Source organism: Lissotriton vulgaris, chromosome 3_2 (assembly GCF_964263255.1).
Source record: "Lissotriton vulgaris chromosome 3_2, aLisVul1.2, whole genome shotgun sequence".
In the NCBI taxonomy this organism is placed as follows: domain Eukaryota; kingdom Metazoa; phylum Chordata; class Amphibia; order Caudata; family Salamandridae; genus Lissotriton; species Lissotriton vulgaris.
The window spans coordinates 299957950-299975141 of record NC_141690.1 but is presented as its reverse complement, the minus strand read 5'-3'; the positions used below and the strand labels follow the sequence as shown (position 1 = coordinate 299975141).

At 64.5% G+C, this 17192-nt stretch overlaps 1 protein-coding gene across 1 annotated transcript in view; it reads left to right on the top strand.

Moving 5' to 3' along the window:
- The window catches only part of LOC147725757 (uncharacterized), a 389171-nt gene that overhangs the window by 109968 nt on the left and 262011 nt on the right, over positions 1-17192 (top strand). The gene's annotated exons all lie outside the window — the stretch shown is intronic.

The window sequence follows — 17192 nt, the reverse complement described above, 5'->3', positions numbered from 1 at the left end:
GCCTGGTGGCACTGCACACACAGGGCAAAGCACAGGAAGGCTGCACAGGCCCGAGCGTCTCTGCTGCCCTGGTGCCACTGCACACACGGGGCAAAGCACAGGAAGGCTGCACAGGCCCGAGCGTCACTGCTGGCCTGGTGCCACTGCACACACAGGGCAAAGCACAGGAAGGCTGCACAGGCCCGAGCGTCACTGCTGGCCTGGTGCCACTGCACACACAGGGCAAAGCACAGGAAGGCTGCACAGGCCCGAGCGTCTCCGCTGCCCTGGTGCCACTGCACACACAGGGCAAAGCACAGGAAGGCTGCACAGGCCCGAGCGTCACTGCTGCCCTGGTGCCACTGCACACACAGGGCAAAGCACAGGAAGGCTGCACAGGCCCGAGCGTCACTGCTGCCCTGACGCCACTGCACACACAGGGCAAAGCACAGGAAGGCTGCACAGGCCCCAGCGTCTCTGCTGGCCGGGTGCCACTGCACACACAGGGCAAAGCACATGAAGGCTGCACAGGCCTGAGCGTCTCTGCTGCCCTGGTGCCACTGCACACACAGGGCAAAGCACAGGAAGGCTGCACAGGCCCGAGCGTCTCTGCTGGCCTGGTGCCACTGCACACACAGGGCAAAGCACATGAAGGCTGCACAGGCCCGAGCGTCACTGCTGCCCTGGTGCCACTGCACACACAGGGCAAAGCACAGGAAGGCTGCACAGGCCCGAGCGTCACTGCTGACCTGGTGCCACTGCACACACAGGGCAAAGCACAGGAAGGCTGCACAGGCCGGAGCGTCACTGCTGCCCTGGTGCCACTGCACACACAGGGCAAAGCACAGGAAGGCTGCACAGGCCCGAGCGTCTCTGCTGGCCTGGTGCCACTGCACACACAGGGCAAAGCACAGGAAGGCTGCACAGGCCCGAGCGTCTCTGCTGACCTGGTGCCACTGCACACACAGGGCATAGCACAGGAAGGCCGCACAGGCTCGAGCGTCTCTGCTGGCCTGGTGCCACTGCACACACAGGGCAAAGCACAGGAAGGCTGCACAGGCCCGAGCGTCTCTGCTGCCCTGGTGCCACTGCACACACGGGGCAAAGCACAGGAAGGCTGCACAGGCCCGAGCGCTACTGCTGGCCTGGTGCCACTGCACACACAGGGCAAAGCACAGGAAGGCTGCACAGGCCCGAGCGTCTCTGCTGCCCTGGTGCCACTGCAGACACAGGGCAAAGCACAGGAAGGCTGCACAGGCTCGAGCGTCTCTGCTGCCCTGGTGCCACTGCACACACAGGGCAAAGCACAGGAAGGCTGCACAGGCCCGAGCGTCTCTGCTGGCCTGGTGCCACTGCAGACACAGGGCAAAGCACATGAAGGCTGCACAGGCCCAAGCGTCACTGCTGCCCTGGTGCCACTGCACACACAGGGCAAAGCACAGGAAGGCTGCACAGGTCCGAGCGTCTCTGCTGGCCTGGTGCCACTGCACACACAGGGCAAAGCATAGGAAGGCTGCACAGGCTCGAGCTTTACTGGTGGCCTGGTGCCACTGCACACACAGGGCAAAGCACAGGAAGGCTGCACAGGCCCGAGCGTCTCTGCTGGCCTGGTGCCACTGCACACACAGGGCAAAGCACAGGAAGGCTGCACAGGCACGAGCGTCACTGCTGGCCAGGTGCCACTGCACACACAGGGCAAAGCACAGGAAGGCTGCACAGGCACGAGCGTCACTGCTGGCCAGGTGCCACTGCACACACAGGGCAAAGCACAGGAAGGCTGCACAGAACCGAGCGTCACTGCTGGCCTGGGGCCACTGCCCACACAGGGCATAGCACAGGAAGGCTGGACAGGCCCGAGCGTCACTGCTGCCCTGGTGCCACTGCACACACAGGGCAAAGCACAGGATGGCTGCACAGGCCCGAGTGTCACTGCTGACCTGGTAGCACAGCACACACAGGGCAAAGCACAGAAAGGGTGCACAGGCCCGAGCGTCACTGCTGCCCTGGTGCCACTGCACACACAGGGCAAAGCACAGGAAGGCTGCACAGGCCCGAGCGTCACTGCTGGCCTGGTGCCACTGCACACACAGGGCAAAGCACAGGAAGGCTGCACAGGCCCGAGCGTCACTGCTGCCCTGGTGCCACTGCACACACAGGGCAAAGCACAGGAAGGCTGCACAGGCCCGAGCGTCTCTGCTGGCCTGGTGCCACTGCACACACAGGGCAAAGCACAGGAAGGCTGCACAGGCCCGAGCGTCTCTGCTGACCTGGTGCCACTGCACACACAGGGCAAACCACAGGAAGGCTGCACAGGCCCGAGCGTCACTGCTGGCCTGGTGCCACTGCACACACAGGGCAAAGCACAGGAAGGCTGCACAGGCCCGAGCGTCACTGCTGCCCTGGTGCCACTGCACACACAAGGCAAAGCACAGGAAGGCTGCACAGGCCCGAGCGTCTCTGCTGGCCTGGTGCCACTGCACACACAGGGCAAAGCACAGGAAGGCTGCACAGACCCGAGCGTCACTGCTGCCCTGGTGCCACTGCACACACAGGGCAAAGCACAGAAAGGGTGCACAGGCTCGAGCGTCTCTGCTGGCCTGGTGCCACTGCACACACAGGGCAAAGCACAGGAAGGGTGCACAGGCTCGAGCGTCTCTGCTGGCCTGGTGCCACTGCACACACAGGGCAAAGCACAGGAAGGCTGCACAGGCCCGAGCGTCTCTGCTGGCCTGGTGCCACTGCACACACAGGGCAAAGCACAGAAAGGGTGCACAGGCTCGAGCGTCTCTGCTGACCTGGTGCCACTGCACACACAGGGCAAAGCACAGAAAGGGTGCACAGGCTCGAGCGTCTCTGCTGGCCTGGTGCCACTGCACACACAGGGCAAAGCACAGGAAGGCTGCACAGGCCCGAGCGTCACTGCTGCCCTGGTGCCACTGCACACACAGGGCAAAGCACAGGAAGGCTGCACAGGCCCGAGCGTCTCTGCTGGCCTGGTGCCACTGCACACACAGGGCAAAGCACAGGAAGGCGGCACAGGCCCGAGCGTCTCTGCTGGCCTGGTGCCACTGCACACACGGGGCAAAGCACAGGAAGGCTGCACAGGCCCGAGCGTCACTGCTGCCCTGGTGCCACTGCACACACAGGGCAAAGCACAGGAAGGCTGCACAGGCCCGAGCGTCACTGCTGGCCTGGTGCCACTGCACACACAGGGCAAAGCACAGGAAGGCTGCACAGGCCCGAGCGTCACTGCTGCCCTGGTGCCACTGCACACACAGGGCAAAGCACAGGAAGGCTGCACAGGCCCGAGCGTCACTGCTGCCCTGGTGCCACTGCACACACAGGGCAAAGCACAGGAAGGCTGCACAGGCCCGAGCGTCACTGCTGGCCTGGTGCCACTGCACACACAGGGCAAAGCACAGGAAGGCTGCACAGGCCCGAGCGTCTCTGCTGGCCTGGTGGCACTGCACACACAGGGCAAAGCACAGGAAGGCTGCACAGGCCCGAGCGTCTCCGCTGCCCTGGTGCCACTGCACACACGGGGCAAAGCACAGGAAGGCTGCACAGGCCCGAGCGTCACTGCTGGCCTGGTGCCACTGCACACACAGGGCAAAGCACAGGAAGGCTGCACAGGCCCGAGCGTCACTGCTGGCCTGGTGCCACTGCACACACAGGGCAAAGCACAGGAAGGCTGCACAGGCCCGAGCGTCTCCGCTGCCCTGGTGCCACTGCACACACAGGGCAAAGCACAGGAAGGCTGCACAGGCCCGAGCGTCACTGCTGCCCTGGTGCCACTGCACACACAGGGCAAAGCACAGGAAGGCTGCACAGGCCCGAGCGTCACTGCTGCCCTGACGCCACTGCACACACAGGGCAAAGCACAGGAAGGCTGCACAGGCCCCAGCGTCTCTGCTGGCCGGGTGCCACTGCACACACAGGGCAAAGCACATGAAGGCTGCACAGGCCTGAGCGTCTCTGCTGCCCTGGTGCCACTGCACACACAGGGCAAAGCACAGGAAGGCTGCACAGGCCCGAGCGTCTCTGCTGGCCTGGTGCCACTGCACACACAGGGCAAAGCACATGAAGGCTGCACAGGCCCGAGCGTCACTGCTGCCCTGGTGCCACTGCACACACAGGGCAAAGCACAGGAAGGCTGCACAGGCCCGAGCGTCACTGCTGACCTGGTGCCACTGCACACACAGGGCAAAGCACAGGAAGGCTGCACAGGCCGGAGCGTCACTGCTGCCCTGGTGCCACTGCACACACAGGGCAAAGCACAGGAAGGCTGCACAGGCCCGAGCGTCTCTGCTGGCCTGGTGCCACTGCACACACAGGGCAAAGCACAGGAAGGCTGCACAGGCCCGAGCGTCTCTGCTGACCTGGTGCCACTGCACACACAGGGCATAGCACAGGAAGGCCGCACAGGCTCGAGCGTCTCTGCTGGCCTGGTGCCACTGCACACACAGGGCAAAGCACAGGAAGGCTGCACAGGCCCGAGCGTCTCTGCTGCCCTGGTGCCACTGCACACACGGGGCAAAGCACAGGAAGGCTGCACAGGCCCGAGCGCTACTGCTGGCCTGGTGCCACTGCACACACAGGGCAAAGCACAGGAAGGCTGCACAGGCCCGAGCGTCTCTGCTGCCCTGGTGCCACTGCAGACACAGGGCAAAGCACAGGAAGGCTGCACAGGCTCGAGCGTCTCTGCTGCCCTGGTGCCACTGCACACACAGGGCAAAGCACAGGAAGGCTGCACAGGCCCGAGCGTCTCTGCTGGCCTGGTGCCACTGCAGACACAGGGCAAAGCACATGAAGGCTGCACAGGCCCAAGCGTCACTGCTGCCCTGGTGCCACTGCACACACAGGGCAAAGCACAGGAAGGCTGCACAGGTCCGAGCGTCTCTGCTGGCCTGGTGCCACTGCACACACAGGGCAAAGCATAGGAAGGCTGCACAGGCTCGAGCTTTACTGGTGGCCTGGTGCCACTGCACACACAGGGCAAAGCACAGGAAGGCTGCACAGGCCCGAGCGTCTCTGCTGGCCTGGTGCCACTGCACACACAGGGCAAAGCACAGGAAGGCTGCACAGGCACGAGCGTCACTGCTGGCCAGGTGCCACTGCACACACAGGGCAAAGCACAGGAAGGCTGCACAGGCACGAGCGTCACTGCTGGCCAGGTGCCACTGCACACACAGGGCAAAGCACAGGAAGGCTGCACAGAACCGAGCGTCACTGCTGGCCTGGGGCCACTGCCCACACAGGGCATAGCACAGGAAGGCTGGACAGGCCCGAGCGTCACTGCTGCCCTGGTGCCACTGCACACACAGGGCAAAGCACAGGATGGCTGCACAGGCCCGAGTGTCACTGCTGACCTGGTAGCACAGCACACACAGGGCAAAGCACAGAAAGGGTGCACAGGCCCGAGCGTCACTGCTGCCCTGGTGCCACTGCACACACAGGGCAAAGCACAGGAAGGCTGCACAGGCCCGAGCGTCACTGCTGGCCTGGTGCCACTGCACACACAGGGCAAAGCACAGGAAGGCTGCACAGGCCCGAGCGTCACTGCTGCCCTGGTGCCACTGCACACACAGGGCAAAGCACAGGAAGGCTGCACAGGCCCGAGCGTCTCTGCTGGCCTGGTGCCACTGCACACACAGGGCAAAGCACAGGAAGGCTGCACAGGCCCGAGCGTCTCTGCTGACCTGGTGCCACTGCACACACAGGGCAAACCACAGGAAGGCTGCACAGGCCCGAGCGTCACTGCTGGCCTGGTGCCACTGCACACACAGGGCAAAGCACAGGAAGGCTGCACAGGCCCGAGCGTCACTGCTGCCCTGGTGCCACTGCACACACAGGGCAAAGCACAGGAAGGCTGCACAGGCCCGAGCGTCTCTGCTGGCCTGGTGCCACTGCACACACAGGGCAAAGCACAGGAAGGCTGCACAGACCCGAGCGTCACTGCTGCCCTGGTGCCACTGCACACACAGGGCAAAGCACAGAAAGGGTGCACAGGCTCGAGCGTCTCTGCTGGCCTGGTGCCACTGCACACACAGGGCAAAGCACAGGAAGGGTGCACAGGCTCGAGCGTCTCTGCTGGCCTGGTGCCACTGCACACACAGGGCAAAGCACAGGAAGGCTGCACAGGCCCGAGCGTCTCTGCTGGCCTGGTGCCACTGCACACACAGGGCAAAGCACAGAAAGGGTGCACAGGCTCGAGCGTCTCTGCTGACCTGGTGCCACTGCACACACAGGGCAAAGCACAGAAAGGGTGCACAGGCTCGAGCGTCTCTGCTGGCCTGGTGCCACTGCACACACAGGGCAAAGCACAGGAAGGCTGCACAGGCCCGAGCGTCACTGCTGCCCTGGTGCCACTGCACACACAGGGCAAAGCACAGGAAGGCTGCACAGGCCCGAGCGTCTCTGCTGGCCTGGTGCCACTGCACACACAGGGCAAAGCACAGGAAGGCGGCACAGGCCCGAGCGTCTCTGCTGGCCTGGTGCCACTGCACACACGGGGCAAAGCACAGGAAGGCTGCACAGGCCCGAGCGTCACTGCTGCCCTGGTGCCACTGCACACACAGGGCAAAGCACAGGAAGGCTGCACAGGCCCGAGCGTCACTGCTGGCCTGGTGCCACTGCACACACAGGGCAAAGCACAGGAAGGCTGCACAGGCCCGAGCGTCACTGCTGGCCTGGTGCCACTGCACACACAGTTCAAAGCACAGGAAGGCTGCACAGGCCCGAGCGTCACTGCTGGCCTGGTGCCACTGCACACACAGGGCAAAGCACAGGAAGGCTGCACAGGCCCGAGCGTCACTGCTGGCCTGGTGCCACTGCACACACAGGGCAAAGCACAGGAAGGCTGCACAGGCCCGAGCGTCACTGCTGGCCTGGTGCCACTGCACACACAGGGCAAAGCACAGGAAGGCTGCACAGGCCCGAGCGTCACTGCTGGCCTGGTGCCACTGCACACACAGTTCAAAGCACAGGAAGGCTGCACAGGCCCGAGCGTCACTGCTGGCCTGGTGCCACTGCACACACAGGGCAAAGCACAGGAAGGCTGCACAGGCCCGAGCGTCACTGCTGCCCTGGTGCCACTGCACACACAGGGCAAAGCACAGGAAGGCTGCACAGGCCCGAGCGTCACTGCTGCCCTGGTGCCACTGCGCACACAGGGCAAAGCACAGGAAGGCTGCACAGGCCGGAGCGTCTCTGCAGGCCTGGTGCCACTGCACACACAGGGCAAAGCACAGGAAGGCTGCACAGGCCCGAGCGTCACTGCTGGCCTGGTGCCACTGCACACACAGGGCAAAGCACAGGAAGGCTGCACAGGCCCGAGCGTCACTGCTGGCCTGGTGCCACTGCACACACAGGGCAAAGCACAGGAAGGCTGCACAGGCCCGAGCGTCACTGCTGGCCGGGTGCCACTGCACACACAGGGCAAAGCACAGGAAGGCTGCACAGGCCCGAGCGTCACTGCTGGCCTGGTGGCACTGCACACACAGGGCAAAGCACAGTAAGGCTGCACAGGCCCGAGCGTCTCTGCTGGCCTGGTGCCACGGCACACACAGGGCAAAGCACAGGAAGGCTGCACAGGCCCGAGCGTCTCTGCTGGCCTGGTGCCACTGCACACACAGGGCAAAGCACAGGATGGCTGCACAGGCCCGAGCGTCTCTGCTGGCCTGGTGCAACTGCACACACAGGGCAAAGCACAGGAAGGCTGCACAGGCCCGAGCGTCTCTGCTGGCCTGGTGCAACTGCACACACAGGGCAAAGCACAGGAAGGCTGCACAGGCCCGAGCGTCTCTGCTGGCCTTGTGCCACTGCACACACAGGGCAAAGCACAGGAAGGCTGCACAGGCCCGAGCGTCTCTTCTGGCCTGGTGCCACTGCACACACAGGGCAAAGCACAGGATGGCTGCACAGGCCCGAGCGTCACTGCTGGCATGGTGCCACTGCACACACAGGGCAAAGCACAGGAAGGCTGCACAGGCCCGAGCGTCACTGCTGGCCTGGTGCCACTGCACACACAGGGCAAAGCACAGGAAGGCTGCACAGGCCCGAGCGTCTCTGCTGGCCTGGTGCCACTGCACACACAGGGCAAAGCACAGGTAGGCTGCACAGGCTCGAGCGTCACTGCTGGCCTGGTGCCACTGCACACACAGGGCAAAGCACAGGAAGGCTGCACAGGCCCGAGCGTCTCTGCTGGCCTGGTGCCACTGCACACACAGGGCAAAGCACAGGAAGGCTGCACAGGCCCGAGCGTCACTGCTGGCCTAGTGCCACTGCACACACAGGGCAAAGCACAGGAAGGCTGCACAGGCCCGAGCGTCTCTGCTGGCCTGGTGCCACTGCACACACAGGGCAAAGCACAGGAAGGCTGCACAGGCCCGAGCGTCACTGCTGGCCTGGTGCCACTGCACACACAGGGCAAAGCACAGGAAGGCTGCACAGGCCCGAGCGTCACTGCTGCCCTGGTGCCACTGCACACACAGGGCAACGCACAGGATGGCTGCACAGGCCCAAGCGTCACTGCTGCCCTGGTGCCACTGCACACACAGGGCAAAGCACAGGAAGGCTGCACAGGCCCGAGCGTCTCTGCTGGCCTGGTGCCACTGCACACACAGGGCAAAGCACAGGAAGGCTGCACAGGCCCAAGCGTCACTGCTGGCCTGGTGCCACTGCACACACAGGGCAAAGCACAGGAAGGCTGCACAGGCCCGAGCGTCTCTGCTGGCCTGGTGCCACTGCACACACAGGGCAAAGCACAGGAAGGCTGCACAGGCCCGAGCGTCACTGCTGCCCTGGTGCCACTGCACACACAGAGCAAAGCACAGGAAGGCTGCACAGACTCGAGCGTCACTGCTGCCCTGGTGCCACTGCACACACAGGGCAAAGCACCGGAAGGCTGCACAGGCTCCAGCGTCACTGCTGGCCTGGTGCCACTGCACAAACAGGGCAAAGCACAGGAAGGCTGCACAGGCCCGAGCGTCACTGCTGGCCTGGTGCCACTGCACACACAGGGCAAAGCACAGGAAGGCTGCACAGGCCCGAGCGTCACTGCTGGCCTGGTGCCACTGCACACACAGGGCAAAGCACAGGAAGGCTTGCCAGGCCCGAGCGTCTCTGCTGGCCTGGTGCCACTGCACACACAGGGCAAAGCACAGGAAGGCTGCACATGCCCGAGCGTCTCTGCTGGCCTGGTGCCACTGCACACACAGGGCAAAGCACAGGAAGGCTGCACAGGCCCGAGCGTCACTGCTGGCCTGGTGCCACTACACACACAGGGTAAAGCACAGGAAGGCTGCACAGGCCCGAGCGTCTCTGCTGGCCTGGTGCCACTGCACACACAGGGCAAAGCACAGAAAGGCTGCACAGGCCCGAGCGTCTCTGCTGGCCTGGTGCCACTGCACACACAGGGCAAAGCACAGGAAGGCTGCACAGGCCCGAGCGTCACTGCTGCCCTGGTGCCACTGCACATACAGGGCAAAGCACAGGAAGGCTGCACAGGCCCGAGCGTCCCTGCTGACCTGGTGCCACTGCACACACAGGGCAAAGCACAGGAAGGCTGCACAGGCCCGAGCGTCACTGCTGGCCGGGTGCCACTGCACACACAGGGCAAAGCACAGGAAGGCTGCACAGGCCCTAGCGTCACTGCTGGCCGGGTGCCACTGCACACACAGGGCAAAGCACAGGAAGGCTGCACAGGCTCGAGCGTCACTGCTGGCCGGGTGCCACTGCACACACAGGGCAAAGCACAGGAAGGCTGCACAGGCCCGAGCGTCACTGCTGGCCTGGTGGCACTGCACACACAGGGCAAAGCACAGTAAGGCTGCACAGGCCCGAGCGTCTCTGCTGGCCTGGTGCCACGGCACACACAGGGCAAAGCACAGGAAGGCTGCACAGGCCCGAGCGTCTCTGCTGGCCTGGTGCCACTGCACACACAGGGCAAAGCACAGGATGGCTGCACAGGCCCGAGCGTCTCTGCTGGCCTGGTGCAACTGCACACACAGGGGAAAGCACAGGAAGGCTGCACAGGCCCGAGCGTCTCTGCTGGCCTGGTGCAACTGCACACACAGGGCAAAGCACAGGAAGGCTGCACAGGCCCGAGCGTCTCTGCTGGCCTTGTGCCACTGCACACACAGGGCAAAGCACAGGAAGGCTGCACAGGCCCGAGCGTCTCTGCTGGCCTGGTGCCACTGCACACACAGGGCAAAGCACAGGATGGCTGCACAGGCCCGAGCGTCACTGCTGGCCTGGTGCCACTGCACACACAGGGCAAAGCACAGGAAGGCTGCACAGGCCCGAGCGTCACTGCTGGCCTGGTGCCACTGCACACACAGGGCAAAGCACAGGAAGGCTGCACAGGCCCGAGCGTCTCTGCTGGCCTGGTGCCACTGCACACACAGGGCAAAGCACAGGAAGGCTGCACAGGCCTGAGCGTCTCTGCTGGCCTGGTGCCACTGCACACACAGGGCAAAGCACAGGTAGGCTGCACAGGCTCGAGCGTCACTGCTGGCCTGGTGCCACTGCACACACAGGGCAAAGCACAGGAAGGCTGCACAGGCCCGAGCGTCTCTGCTGGCCTGGTGCCACTGCACACACAGGGCAAAGCACAGGAAGGCTGCACAGGCCCGAGCGTCACTGCTGGCCTGGTGCCACTGCACACACAGGGCAAAGCACAGGAAGGCTGCACAGGCCCGAGCGTCTCTGCTGGCCTGGTGCCACTGCACACACAGGGCAAAGCACAGGAAGGCTGCACAGGCCCGAGCGTCACTGCTGTCCTGGTGCCACTGCACACACAGGGCAAAGCACAGGAAGGCTGCACAGGCCCGAGCGTCACTGCTGCCCTGGTGCCACTGCACACACCTGGCAACGCACAGGATGGCTGCACAGGCCCGAGCGTCACTGCTGCCCTGGTGCCACTGCACACACAGGGCAAAGCACAGGAAGGCTGCTCAGGCCCGAGCGTCTCTGCTGGCCTGGTGCCACTGCACACACAGGGCAAAGCACAGGAAGGCTGCACAGGCCCAAGCGTCACTGCTGGCCTGGTGCCACTGCACACACAGGGCAAAGCACAGGAAGGCTGCACAGGACCGAGCGTCTCTGCTGGCCTGGTGCCACTGCACACACAGGGCAAAGCACAGGAAGGCTGCACAGGCCCGAGCGTCACTGCTGCCCTGGTGCCACTGCACACACAGAGCAAAGCACAGGAAGGCTGCACAGACTCGAGCGTCACTGCTGCCCTGGTGCCACTGCACACACAGGGCAAAGCACCGGAAGGCTGCACAGGCTCCAGCGTCACTGCTGGCCTGGTGCCACTGCACAAACAGGGCAAAGCACAGGAAGGCTGCACAGGCCCGAGCGTCACTGCTGGCCTGGTGCCACTGCACACACAGGGCAAAGCACAGGAAGGCTGCACAGGCCCGAGCGTCACTGCTGGCCTGGTGCCACTGCACACACAGGGCAAAGCACAGGAAGGCTTGCCAGGCCGGAGCGTCTCTGCTGGCCTGGTGCCACTGCACACACAGGGCAAAGCACAGGAAGGCTGCACATGCCCGAGCGTCTCTGCTGGCCTGGTGCCACTGCACACACAGGGCAAAGCACAGGAAGGCTGCACAGGCCCGAGCGTCACTGCTGGCCTGGTGCCACTACACACACAGGGCAAAGCACAGGAAGGCTGCACAGGCCCGAGCGTCTCTGCTGGCCTGGTGCCACTGCACACACAGGGCAAAGCACAGAAAGGCTGCACAGGCCCGAGCGTCTCTGCTGGCCTGGTGCCACTGCACACACAGGGCAAAGCACAGGAAGGCTGCACAGGCCCGAGCGTCACTGCTGCCCTGGTGCCACTGCACATACAGGGCAAAGCACAGGAAGGCTGCACAGGCCCAAGCGTCCCTGCTGACCTGGTGCCACTGCACACACAGGGCAAAGCACAGGAAGGCTGCACAGGCCCGAGCGTCACTGCTGGCCGGGTGCCACTGCACACACAGGGCAAAGCACAGGAAGGCTGCACAGGCCCGAGCGTCACTGCTGGCCGGGTGCCACTGCACACACAGGGCAAAGCACAGGAAGGCTGCACAGGCCCGAGCGTCACTGCTGACCTGGTGCCACTGCACACACAGGGCAAAGCACAGGAAGGCTGCACAGGCCCGAGCGTCACTGCTGGCCTGGTGCCACTGCACAAACAGGGCAAAGCACAGGAAGGCTGCACAGGCCCGAGCGTCACTGCTGGCCTGGTGCCACTGCACACACAGGGCAAAGCACAGGAAGGCTGCACAGGCCGGAGCGTCACTGCTGGCCTGGTGCCACTGCACACACAGGGCAAAGCACAGGAAGGCTGCACAGGCCGGAGCGTCACTGCTGCCCTGGTGCCACAGCACACACAGGGCAAAGCACAGGAAGGCTGCACAGGCCCGAGCGTCTCTGCTGGCCTGGTGCCACTGCACACACAGGGCAAAGCACAGGAAGGCTGCACAGGCCCAAACGTTACTGCTGGCCTGGTGCCACTGCACAAACAGGGCAAAGCACAGGAAGGCTGCACAGGCCCGAGCGTCACTGCTGGCCTGGTGCCACTGCACACACAGGGCAAAGCACAGGAAGGCTGCACAGGCCCGAGCGTCACTGCTGGCCGGGTGCCACTGCACACACAGGACAAAGCACAGGAAGGCTGCACAGGCCCGAGCGTCTCTGCTGGCCTGGTGCCACTGCACACACAGGGCAAAGCACAGGAAGGCTGCACAGGCCCGAGCGTCTCTGCTGGCCTGGTGCCACTGCACACACAGGGCAAAGCACAGGAAGGCTGCACAGGCCCGAGCGTCTCTGCTGGCCTGGTGCCACTGCACACACAGGGCAAAGCACAGGAAGGCTGCACAGGCCCGAGCGTCACTGCTGGCCTGGTGCCACTGCACACACAGGGCAAAGCACAGGAAGGCTGCACAGGCCCGAGCGTCACTGCTGGCCTGGTGCCACTGCACACACAGGTCAAAGCACAGGAAGGCTGCACAGGCCCGAGCGTCTCTGCTGGCCTGGTGCCACTGCATACACAGGGCAAAGCACAGGAAGGCTGCACAGGCCAGAGGGTTACTGCTGCCCTGGTGCCACTGCACACACAGGGCAAAGCACATGAAGGCTGCACAGGCCCGAGCGTCTCTGCTGGCCTGGTGTCACTGCACACACAGGGCAAAGCACAGGAAGGCTGCACAGGCCCGAGCGTCTCTGCTGGCCTGGTGCCACTGCACACACAGGGAAAAGCACAGGAAGGCTGCACAGGCCCGAGCGTCACTGCTGGCCTGGTGCCACTGCACAAACAGGGCAAAGCACAGGAAGGCTGCACAGGCCCGAGCGTCTCTGCTGGCCTGGTGCCACTGCACACACAGGGCAAAGCACAGGAAGGCTGCACAGGCCCGAGCGTCTCTGCTGGCCTGGTGCCACTGCACACACAGGGAAAAGCACAGGAAGGCTGCACAGGCCCGAGCGTCACTGCTGGCCTGGTGCCACTGCACAAACAGGGCAAAGCACAGGAAGGCTGCACAGGCCCGAGCGTCTCTGCTGGCCTGGTGCCACTGCACACACAGGGCAAAGCACAGGAAGGCTGCACAGGCCCGAGCGTCACTGCTGACCTGGTGCCACTGCACACACAGGGCAAAGCACAGGAAGGCTGCACAGGCCCGAGCGTCACTGCTGGCCTGGTGCCACTGCACACACAGGGCAAAGCACAGGAAGGCTGCACAGGCCCGAGCGTCACTGCTGCCCTGGTGCCACTGCACACACAGGGCAAAGCACAGGAAGACTGCACAGGCCCGAGCGTCACTGCTGACCTGGTGCCACTGCACACACTGGGCAAAGCACAGGAAGGCTGCACAGGCCCGAGCGTCTCTGCTGCCCTGGTGCCACTGCACACACAGGGCAAAGCACAGGAAGGCTGCACAGGCCCGAGCGTCACTGCTGACCTGGTGCCACTGCACACACAGGGCAAAGCACAGGAAGGCTGCACAGGCCCGAGCGTCACTGCTGGCCTGGTGCCACTGCACAAACAGGGCAAAGCACAGGAAGGCTGCACAGGCCCGAGCGTCACTGCTGGCCTGGTGCCACTGCACACACAGGGCAAAGCACAGGAAGGCTGCACAGGCCCGAGCGTCACTGCTGCCCTGGTGGCACTGCACACACAGGGCAAAGCACAGGAAGGCTGCACAGGCCCGAGCGTCACTGCTGGCCTGGTGCCACTGCACACACAGGGCAAAGCACAGGAAGGCTGCACAGGCCCGAGCGTCTCTGCTGGCCTGGTGCCACTGCACACACAGGGCAAAGCACAGGAAGGCTGCGCAGGCCCGAGCGTCTCTGCTGGCCTGGTGCCACTGCACACACAGGGCAAAGCACAGGAAGGCTGCACAGGCCCGAGCGTCACTGCTGGCCTGGTGCCACTGCACACACAGGGCAAAGCACAGCAAGGCTGCACAGGCCTGAGCGTCACTGCTGGCCTGGTGCCACTGCACACACAGGACAAAGCACAGGAAGGCTGCACAGGCCCGAGCGTCACTGCTGGCCTGGTGGCACTGCACACACAGGGCAAAGCACAGGAAGGCTGCACAGGCCCGAGCGCTACTGCTGCCCTGGTGCCACTGCACACACAGGGCAAAGCACAGGAAGGCTGCACAGGCCCGAGCGTCTCTGCTGGCCTGGTGCCACTGCACACACAGGGCAAAGCACAGGAAGGCTGCACAGGCCCGAGCGTCACTGCTGGCCTGGTGCCACTGCACACACAGGGCAAAGCACAGGAAGGCTGCACAGGCCCGAGCGTCTCTGCTGACCTGGTGCCACTGCACACACAGGGCAAAGCACAGGAAGGCTGCACAGGCCCGAGCGTCTCTGCTGCCCTGGTGCCACTGCACACACAGGGCAAAGCACAGGAAGGCTGCACAGGCCCGAGCGTCACTGCTGCCCTGGTGCCACTGCACACACAGGGCAAAGCACAGGAAGGCTGCACAGGCCCGAGCGTCACTGCTGGCCTGGTGCCACTGCACACACAGGGCAAAGCACAGGAAGGCTGCACAGGCCCGAGCGTCTCTGCTGGCCTGGTGGCACTGCACACACAGGGCAAAGCACAGGAAGGCTGCACAGGCCCGAGCGTCTCTGCTGCCCTGGTGCCACTGCACACACGGGGCAAAGCACAGGAAGGCTGCACAGGCCCGAGCGTCACTGCTGGCCTGGTGCCACTGCACACACAGGGCAAAGCACAGGAAGGCTGCACAGGCCCGAGCGTCACTGCTGGCCTGGTGCCACTGCACACACAGGGCAAAGCACAGGAAGGCTGCACAGGCCCGAGCGTCTCCGCTGCCCTGGTGCCACTGCACACACAGGGCAAAGCACAGGAAGGCTGCACAGGCCCGAGCGTCACTGCTGCCCTGGTGCCACTGCACACACAGGGCAAAGCACAGGAAGGCTGCACAGGCCCGAGCGTCACTGCTGCCCTGACGCCACTGCACACACAGGGCAAAGCACAGGAAGGCTGCACAGGCCCCAGCGTCTCTGCTGGCCGGGTGCCACTGCACACACAGGGCAAAGCACATGAAGGCTGCACAGGCCTGAGCGTCTCTGCTGCCCTGGTGCCACTGCACACACAGGGCAAAGCACAGGAAGGCTGCACAGGCCCGAGCGTCTCTGCTGGCCTGGTGCCACTGCACACACAGGGCAAAGCACATGAAGGCTGCACAGGCCCGAGCGTCACTGCTGCCCTGGTGCCACTGCACACACAGGGCAAAGCACAGGAAGGCTGCACAGGCCCGAGCGTCACTGCTGACCTGGTGCCACTGCACACACAGGGCAAAGCACAGGAAGGCTGCACAGGCCGGAGCGTCACTGCTGCCCTGGTGCCACTGCACACACAGGGCAAAGCACAGGAAGGCTGCACAGGCCCGAGCGTCTCTGCTGGCCTGGTGCCACTGCACACACAGGGCAAAGCACAGGAAGGCTGCACAGGCCCGAGCGTCTCTGCTGACCTGGTGCCACTGCACACACAGGGCATAGCACAGGAAGGCCGCACAGGCCCGAGCGTCTCTGCTGGCCTGGTGCCACTGCACACACAGGGCAAAGCACAGGAAGGCTGCACAGGCCCGAGCGTCTCTGCTGCCCTGGTGCCACTGCACACACGGGGCAAAGCACAGGAAGGCTGCACAGGCCCGAGCGCTACTGCTGGCCTGGTGCCACTGCACACACAGGGCAAAGCACAGGAAGGCTGCACAGGCCCGAGCGTCTCTGCTGCCCTGGTGCCACTGCAGACACAGGGCAAAGCACAGGAAGGCTGCACAGGCTCGAGCGTCTCTGCTGCCCTGGTGCCACTGCACACACAGGGCAAAGCACAGGAAGGCTGCACAGGCCCGAGCGTCTCTGCTGGCCTGGTGCCACTGCAGACACAGGGCAAAGCACATGAAGGCTGCACAGGCCCAAGCGTCACTGCTGCCCTGGTGCCACTGCACACACAGGGCAAAGCACAGGAAGGCTGCACAGGTCCGAGCGTCTCTGCTGGCCTGGTGCCACTGCACACACAGGGCAAAGCATAGGAAGGCTGCACAGGCTCGAGCTTTACTGGTGGCCTGGTGCCACTGCACACACAGGGCAAAGCACAGGAAGGCTGCACAGGCCCGAGCGTCTCTGCTGGCCTGGTGCCACTGCACACACAGGGCAAAGCACAGGAAGGCTGCACAGGCACGAGCGTCACTGCTGGCCAGGTGCCACTGCACACACAGGGCAAAGCACAGGAAGGCTGCACAGGCACGAGCGTCACTGCTGGCCAGGTGCCACTGCACACACAGGGCAAAGCACAGGAAGGCTGCACAGAACCGAGCGTCACTGCTGGCCTGGTGCCACTGCCCACACAGGGCATAGCACAGGAAGGCTGGACAGGCCCGAGCGTCACTGCTGCCCTGGTGCCACTGCACACACAGGGCAAAGCACAGGATGGCTGCACAGGCCCGAGTGTCACTGCTGACCTGGTAGCACAGCACACACAGGGCAAAGCACAGAAAGGGTGCACAGGCCCGAGCGTCACTGCTGCCCTGGTGCCACTGCACACACAGGGCAAAGCACAGGAAGGCTGCACAGGCCCGAGCGTCACTGCTGGCCTGGTGCCACTGCACACACAGGGCAAAGCACAGGAAGGCTGCACAGGCCTGAGCGTCACTGCTGCCCTGGTGCCACTGCACACACAGGGCAAAGCA